The 7,655-nt window shown below is 39.1% G+C and overlaps 1 pseudogene; it reads left to right on the forward strand.

Moving 5' to 3' along the window:
• Window positions 1–495: 495 nt before the first annotated feature.
• On the forward strand, window positions 496–2,194 carry LOC147178270 (uncharacterized; annotated as a pseudogene).
• Window positions 2,195–7,655: the final 5,461 nt, after the last annotated feature.

The raw sequence follows: 7,655 nt of genomic DNA on the forward strand, positions 1-7,655 counted from the left end.
ATAGCGTCCCAACTTTTTGGGAATTGGGTTTGTGCGTTAGGTATGCTGTACCCACACCATCTAACAAAGGAGTGGGCAAACATTTATGTTCAAGAGACACATTTTTGAAAGGGAAATATGGACCAAGGATGAGGTTAAAACCAACTTGATGAGGTAAAAACAAAATATTAAAAATAATAATAATAATAATATTATTTTAATAGCACAGTTTTAATTCATGCAAATTATGCTAATTTCTAGCATAATTAATTAATTAATTTGCTAGTTAATTACTTAATTAGAGATTATAACCTCGACCTGATTGGTCTTTGTGAGACCTGGTTAAAACCAAATGAGTTTGTCTCGCTAAATGAGGCCTGTCCTCCAAACTTTGTGGGTTCTCATGTTGCGCGTCCTTGTAAGAAGGGCGGCGCTGTTTACCTTATTTCCGAATCTGTACTTAATCTTAGTTCCCGCTCTGGTACTGCCTTTAATACATTTGAAGTTCTCGTTATTTATTGTCCCCCTGGACCTTACTCTGGCTTTCTCTATGATTTTTCTGAGCTTGTGGCTGACTTGGTAACTTACGCCGATAATATACTAATTATGGTTGAACCGCTTACTGTAGCATTTCAGACGATAATTGATACTTTTGGTTTTACGCAGATAATAAATGTGGCGACCCATAAAAATGGTATTACCTTAGATTTGGTATTAACTCAGGGTTTAGTAACCTCAACTGTAATGGTGTTGCTGTATACTAGGGCAATGTCTGACCATTACTTTATTAAATTTGACGTTTTGGCTCATTGCCAACGTCACAACCATAACCAAAGATATAGCAGTGGTAATATTAGTTCTTCAACTACTTCTGCGTTCTCCGAGTTGCTACCCCTGGCAACTGCGTCCTTCCCTTCTTATACTGGTTTAATAGTTAATCTTACTAATAACTTTAATGCTGTTTTGTTAAATGCCCTCGATACTGTTGCGCCATTAAGATTTAAAACTCGTCCAAAAAGGCGTACTCCTTGGTTTACAGATGTAACCAAAACACTTAAATCATGTCGACAGCTTGAGCGCAAATGGCGTGCAACGAAACTTGAGGTCTTTCGTCAAGCTTGGTGCGACTGCTTGCATAAATATGAAGAAGCTCTTGCTGTAGCAAAAACTAATTATCTCTCTAAAATAACCCTAAATACTTATTGGTTACAGTAGCAATGTTAACGCCACAGCAGCCGACGTCACAGAGCTCCCCGCATTCAGCTCACAATTTTATGCAATTTTTTACACAAACGATCCAGTTCAGTAGAGATGAGATTTTGGGCTCTGTGCCTACATTTCAGTTAAATCACACAATTTCTGATGTTAATAGTGACAGAACAGCTAATAACTGTCCGGCGCCGCTCTCTTATTTAAAAAAAAATATCGCTTGAAAACCTTACACAATTGGTTAGTGCGACAAAACAAACAACTTGCTTGCTTGACCCGCTCCCGGGCAAACTGATTAAAGAATTGTTTACTATCTTAGGACCTTCTGTTTTAAATATTATAAATGTATCACTTTCTACTGTCACTGTTCCAGTAGCTTTCAAAACTGCTGTTATTCAACCTCTACTTAAACGACCTAACCTCGGCCCAGAAAGTCACTGCAATCATAGGCCGGTATCAAATTTGCCGTTTATTGCAAAAATACTTGAAAAAGTTGTTGCACAACAGCTGAATGATTACATGGCCGCTAACAATCAATATGATCCTTTTCAGTCAGGATTCAGGGCCATTCACTCCACTGAGACAGCCCTTGCCAAAGTGACAAATTATCTTCTCCTTGCAATGGACTCCAATACCTCGTCAATATTATACCGCCTTCAATATCGTCGATCATAACATACTATTAGAATGTCTCCAAATATGTATTGGTATTTCAGGCTTAGCACTCTCGTGATTTCGTTCTTACCTCTCAGAAAGACCTCTGAGTGATGTACCGTTACTTGTGGAGTCCCATAAGGGTCGGTACTTGGCCCTCTCTTGTTTAACATTTATATGCTTCCGCTTGATGATATTATACGTAAATATAACATAAACTTTCACTGTTATGCTGACGATACTCAATTATTTTTGCCTCTACAAATAAATATGCTATAATTTGGAGGTGTGCCTCGCCGACATTAAACAATGGATGTCGTTTAATTATTTTGTACTAACTGCAAAGTTTTAACACTGGTCATGGGAAGATATATATATATATATATATATATATATATATATATATATATATATATATATATATATACTCACACACAAAATGCTGCAGCTAGACTTTTGACGCGGACGAGAAAGTTTGATCTTATTACCCCGATACTAGCCAACTTGCATTGACTTCCGGTCCTCTTGAGATGCAATTTCAAGATTCTGTTACTTACATATAAAATATTACACGGCTTACAGCCTTCCTATCTCGTCGATTTAATAGTACCATATATTCCGACACGAAACCTTTGTTCGCAACACGCTGGTCTTTTGGTGATTCCAAGAGAAGAAGTCCGCAGGTTCTAGAGTGTTTTTGATTCGGGCTCCAGTGCTCTGGAAGGCCCTACCCTCGGAGGTCAGAAACGCTAACTCTGTAGAAATGTTTAAATCGCGTCTTAAGACTGATTTTTATACTCTCTAGTTATGTGTACCTGGTGACTCCCGCTGCTTTATTTTCCTCCCTTCTCCACGGCTCGGAGAGGGAGTTAGGTGTTAATGATCGATTTGGGTGCTGCTTTACAGGTTCTGCGCTGGTTGACAGGGATGAGATCCGGGACGGACCATGAACTTGAAGTTGCCGCCAAGGAGATAGCTGCTCCAACCAACCGGGCTAGATTTGGATGAGGACCCACTTCCCTGACAACATCTTCTTGCTGTGCTTCAAATTCTTCAATGGACTTTCACACTATTCTAGTTAATAATGTTTAGTATCACAAACGATGTAAAATGTTGCCCATTCAGCATCCATTGCAGCCTGATCATCCTGAAAGGGGGATTACCACATTTGGGGACCCTTCACAGGGTTTTAAATTTTTCGCCTGTTGGTTTCTTGGGAGTTTTTCCTTGCCCTCTTGTGGTTCGATTAAGGGATGTTGTTGATATTTGTCAACTGTGGGCATGTGAAGCCTTTGAGACTCTTGTGTGATTAAGGGCTATATAAATAAACTTGACTTGATTTATTTGAGTGCAATTAATCAATGTATTCTTTAGAAATAATAAAAAGCAAACATAGCTATTAGCTATCTACTTATTTTACAAATTCAGTTCATCATTAACTGCAAATCACTGAACATGGTATCGGAAAAATGTTATTTAAAAAAAGAGTATATGTATCGTCTCAAAACAATTCGTCCAAATAGCAAAACATCATGGTTCCAAAAGCCATTTTCTTTGTCAAAACCCTTAGTAGATCTCTCAAAAGTAAATATCTGTGCCGCTGAACGTGTCAGTACCATCAGTATAACAAGTCTTTGTGTCAACAGTATGAATAAGACTGTTAAATTGCTTAGCAGGTCTAGGCAAAATTCTGAATTTAATTAAATTCAATAGGTGAATGTGAATTTGAATTGACTCCATCCAATAGGATGTTGAATTGAATTTGAATGACAGGAAGTAGAATTGAATTCATCACAATTCAGAGAAATTCATTCTCATATAAGAATGGAAACGAGACATTTAACATCATTTTTTTAAGTATAAAGTTCCTTAATGTATAGGAAAGCGTAGTGCTGTAATATATATTTATTTCTAAGTAATGTAAAGAAACAATTTTTTATTTTATTGTTTTAGCTAGGGGAGGAATGGCCACACGGAATTTCAAACAGATGATACGTTTTTGGGCTGGTAACACCTCAATTTGAATTGTAATTGGAATTTAAGGGTCTCCGAGCCCTGTTGCTCATTTATATTGTCGATATAACTATGTACGCCTATTCTTGAGAGATGTTCTAATATAAACAACCGCTTAAGTTTTTTATGACAAATTCAGTATTTTATACACCTTCGGGTATGTGGAATATTGATTGCAAGAGACTGGGCAAGATTCACAATCAACTTTTCGCTGGCGTCAGGCCGAAACCTAAGTCAAAATTTGGCTATTGAAACAAATGGGGAATTTGAAACAATGGTTGCCCATCCATTGAAATTAATTGGCGATATTGAGTCCTGGTAACCTGGCCATTGAAATCAATGGGGAAAGTCAAGATCCAAAAAGACTTAGCTAAAAATATACACCCTAAGAAAATGGGTCTGGAAGTTCCCCGGGTGGGCAAATAAAGCACCACTTGTTGAAGATTAAAGAGATCAATGAGTGCTTGTGAGTCAACAGCGTGTAGGCAACATAGCGGAAGGATCAAACTCATTAGCACAGCTTGATTTGAGCATTTGACCTTCTAAACTTTCATCCCACTCAGTTTTAAGCCTGTATGTTACTGTGTTACAGACTGTTTTCAACCCTGTACCAATTTGAAAATGCTTCAAAGATAAGAGAAAAACATTTATTCATTTATGAATGTCAGGCAAACTCTTTACCCTGATTTTTCCTCCAATTTAGTTCAGCCTTCAGGTAAGGAAATCTTCTTTATTTTAACACCATCCAGCCTCATGCATGTGTAAATCAAGTGGGTGTCAAAAAGAAATGATCAACCTTTTCGTTTGAAATAAAAATTGAACTGATGGATAATTCAAGGATTACTCAACGGGAATTCAGACTCTAGCTCCACCCCTCACTAAGATTTGAAATTGGCGCTCAACGGGGGTGTTGCCTGGAGGACCGTTGGGTTGCGAATGGGGAGAGGGTTGGGCATGATCTGGCTGTGATTGACAGTAGCAACTCACTAAGAAGCCGTTTAAGGAGGAGTGTACGAGAATGAGCCGGTGGGTGACGTAGTACGTATTGTCTAGTGTAATGAGAGGACAAACACCCAAATGTGTTTATCTCAGTGTTTAACCTTAAGATGACACCAAACACTCGGTTTTTGCCCAAAATTCAAGCTTTAAACAAACATGTACTAAAATGTCAAAATAATGACCAGGACATTACACAGCATTTGTAGACACCAGTTTATACAGTTTATCAGCAAAAAAAAAAGTTGAATAAGTGTTGAGTTATTCTTTAAGGGGCCCTATTTTCATGTCCAGCGCAAGTCTAGTGCAAAGTGCGGTTGAACAGTGTGCATTGAAGGAGTTTTTTTTTTCTTTTGGGATTTTCATAGACGGGCACAGTTATAAATGGGTATTCTGTGCTGTTGTGGGAGTGAACACAGCCAACTTGATTCCTGGTCAATCGAAGTGGCTCCCCTCACTCCCTTTAATTTTAACGCAGGAGAGGCATGCGGTCTGCATGGCGGAGGCATAACCAACTCACTGGAGACTGCCTTCAACCCGACCCCCCACCAAAATCACCTTACACCACTGGCACTAGAACATGGTTTCATTTGGCCTACTTTCTGCCACCAAATTGTCAGGGGCACTGTAGGCGTGAGACAGAAAATGCCCAGTGGAATGCCCAGCGAGGCGTCGTCTGGTCTGCCAAATTCCCAAACACGGTAAAGTAGACTTTCCCGGCACTTAAATGAAGATGCGCACATGCACCAGTTTATAGAAATAGGGCCCTAGATTCACGTTTCAAGAAGCTTTATAATCATTATTTAAATGTTTTTTAAAAAATCTCTGAAATGGCACACAGTGGAGAGATACAAGCTAATGTAAAAGGCCATTAAAAAAAATCTAGACTTCTTGTTTTTATGTTCCATAGTCAAATGCACTGATTTATTTGCAGCCTGCAATGACACATTTATCAAACAAAACAAAAATCTTGCAATTGCTATAAGATGATCTGTATGTTTTCTAGAGGGAGAGTTAGCTAGTTGTCCCATCAGGAATCACACACAATGTATGCAATTTCTAAATTACTTGTCTGCGTTCGGGTCACGGGTAATTGCAGCCCATTCGAGTTGACATCAGGCGAGAGGCAGTCGTGTTTTGGGAATGTGGGAGGACAAGTGAGCGAAAAGACATGCAAAGAAAGTGAGAGAAAAACTCAAGCACGTGGTTCAAGCAAACTCCACACAAGAGGGCTGGAGCCAAGATTCAAACCGGAATCTCAACTCTGAAGCAGATATGCTAGCCACGACTCCACCAAAACATTTTGACAGGGTTAACAAATGATCAGTAAAGAGTGGCTTCCTGTGTCCCTCCGGTGGCCTGCTGCTTGCCCTCCCGCCACTGTATTAATCAATATCTATGAACAAAAGCTCTGAGGGGCTCCTTTCCACTCACTCCACTCCTCATTCATATTTCAGGACATTATTAGAGCGTGCAGTTAAATGTCAAGATCTTTACAAGGTAAATATACCCCTGAATGTCATGGCAGGAGGCGAGCAGGGTGAAACGACTTTCCCTCTCTGCTCTGTTATTCACTGTCAGAGCTGCACTGACATTCGGGTGAAAATGATTTCTCTGCTATTGGCAATTTCATCGCATCATTTGTTTCTGTCATGTTTCCAATGATCGTATTGGAGGACAGACAGCAAAACATGTGGTGTAGAGGTCACAATATCTGCCAACATGAGAAGTCCAAGAAGTTCGTTTTCCTTCAGTTATTATTAGCTATGTTGTAAAATGTTCAACCTTCTTGGGTGTGCTTAGATGAGGGCTTATACGCTAACAGTGTAGATAACTTTGGATGCATTGGCAAAGACACAACACAATGACAAAATGGCCATTTAAAGAAAAAGAAAAAAACTACAATCCGTGTGGAAATAAAACCAAGACTGATTCACTCAATAACCTGGAATAATTGACAGCTTGTCTTCATTTATCTAAAACAACAATAACTTTGACTAACACTGGCCTCAAGGCCAAATAGCGGTTAGCATGGTTGGAGTCATCTGCCAATAATCAAATAATGTTTTGACATGCATGCACATTTATTATATCAACAGGATACATTTACACATACATACACTGTATACATTTCATAGATGTGTTACTTAAGCGTATGAAATGAAAATGTAAACACTGTACATGGAGATATGCACTGTACATTGCACTCACTGTGTGTAGGAACTGTGTGTTTGCTTCTAATATTGCTGAGTAGTGATTAAAGCTTACTTTCAATTAAGTGTTCAGAACAAACATGGATGCATGAACTGTATCTGTCCGGAGTGACAACTGCTCTGCTTACTCTTGACAGCCACAATTTCCTGCTTTTCCTTAAAAGATGTTCTGCCTTCTCACACTATTTTAAAATTGGTGCCAGAAAACGTTAAAATTAGATTTAACATTAATTTTTAATGTTGGCTATCAAATGTATCTATTCAAATACTTGAAAAGCACTGGAACAAAGCAACATGGCAGCCTTGGACATGTCCAGAGCAGTGGAGGCTGCTGATCATTCAAATGAGGGGAAGCTCTTTATTTTTTACACCTCAGACAGACCATCCAATCATCACACAGTAGCCGAATGTCTGGGCGGGCCCTCTGTTCCATACACTCCCAGAGACGCTCAACGTTCAGGAAAAAGCTCAGAATGTATCCAATGGCAATCCAGTTTTGCGCAGTGGAACAACCACTTTACGAAGCAGCGTCCGACTGTGTAAATAAATAAATGAAAGCGCTGTGGAACTGCAGGGATGAATTAGAAGGAA

This window comes from Leptonotus elevatus, chromosome 2, assembly GCF_054856555.1.
Source record: "Leptonotus elevatus isolate MCC_2025b chromosome 2, RoL_Lele_1.0, whole genome shotgun sequence".
Taxonomy (NCBI): Eukaryota; Metazoa; Chordata; class Actinopteri; order Syngnathiformes; family Syngnathidae; genus Leptonotus; species Leptonotus elevatus.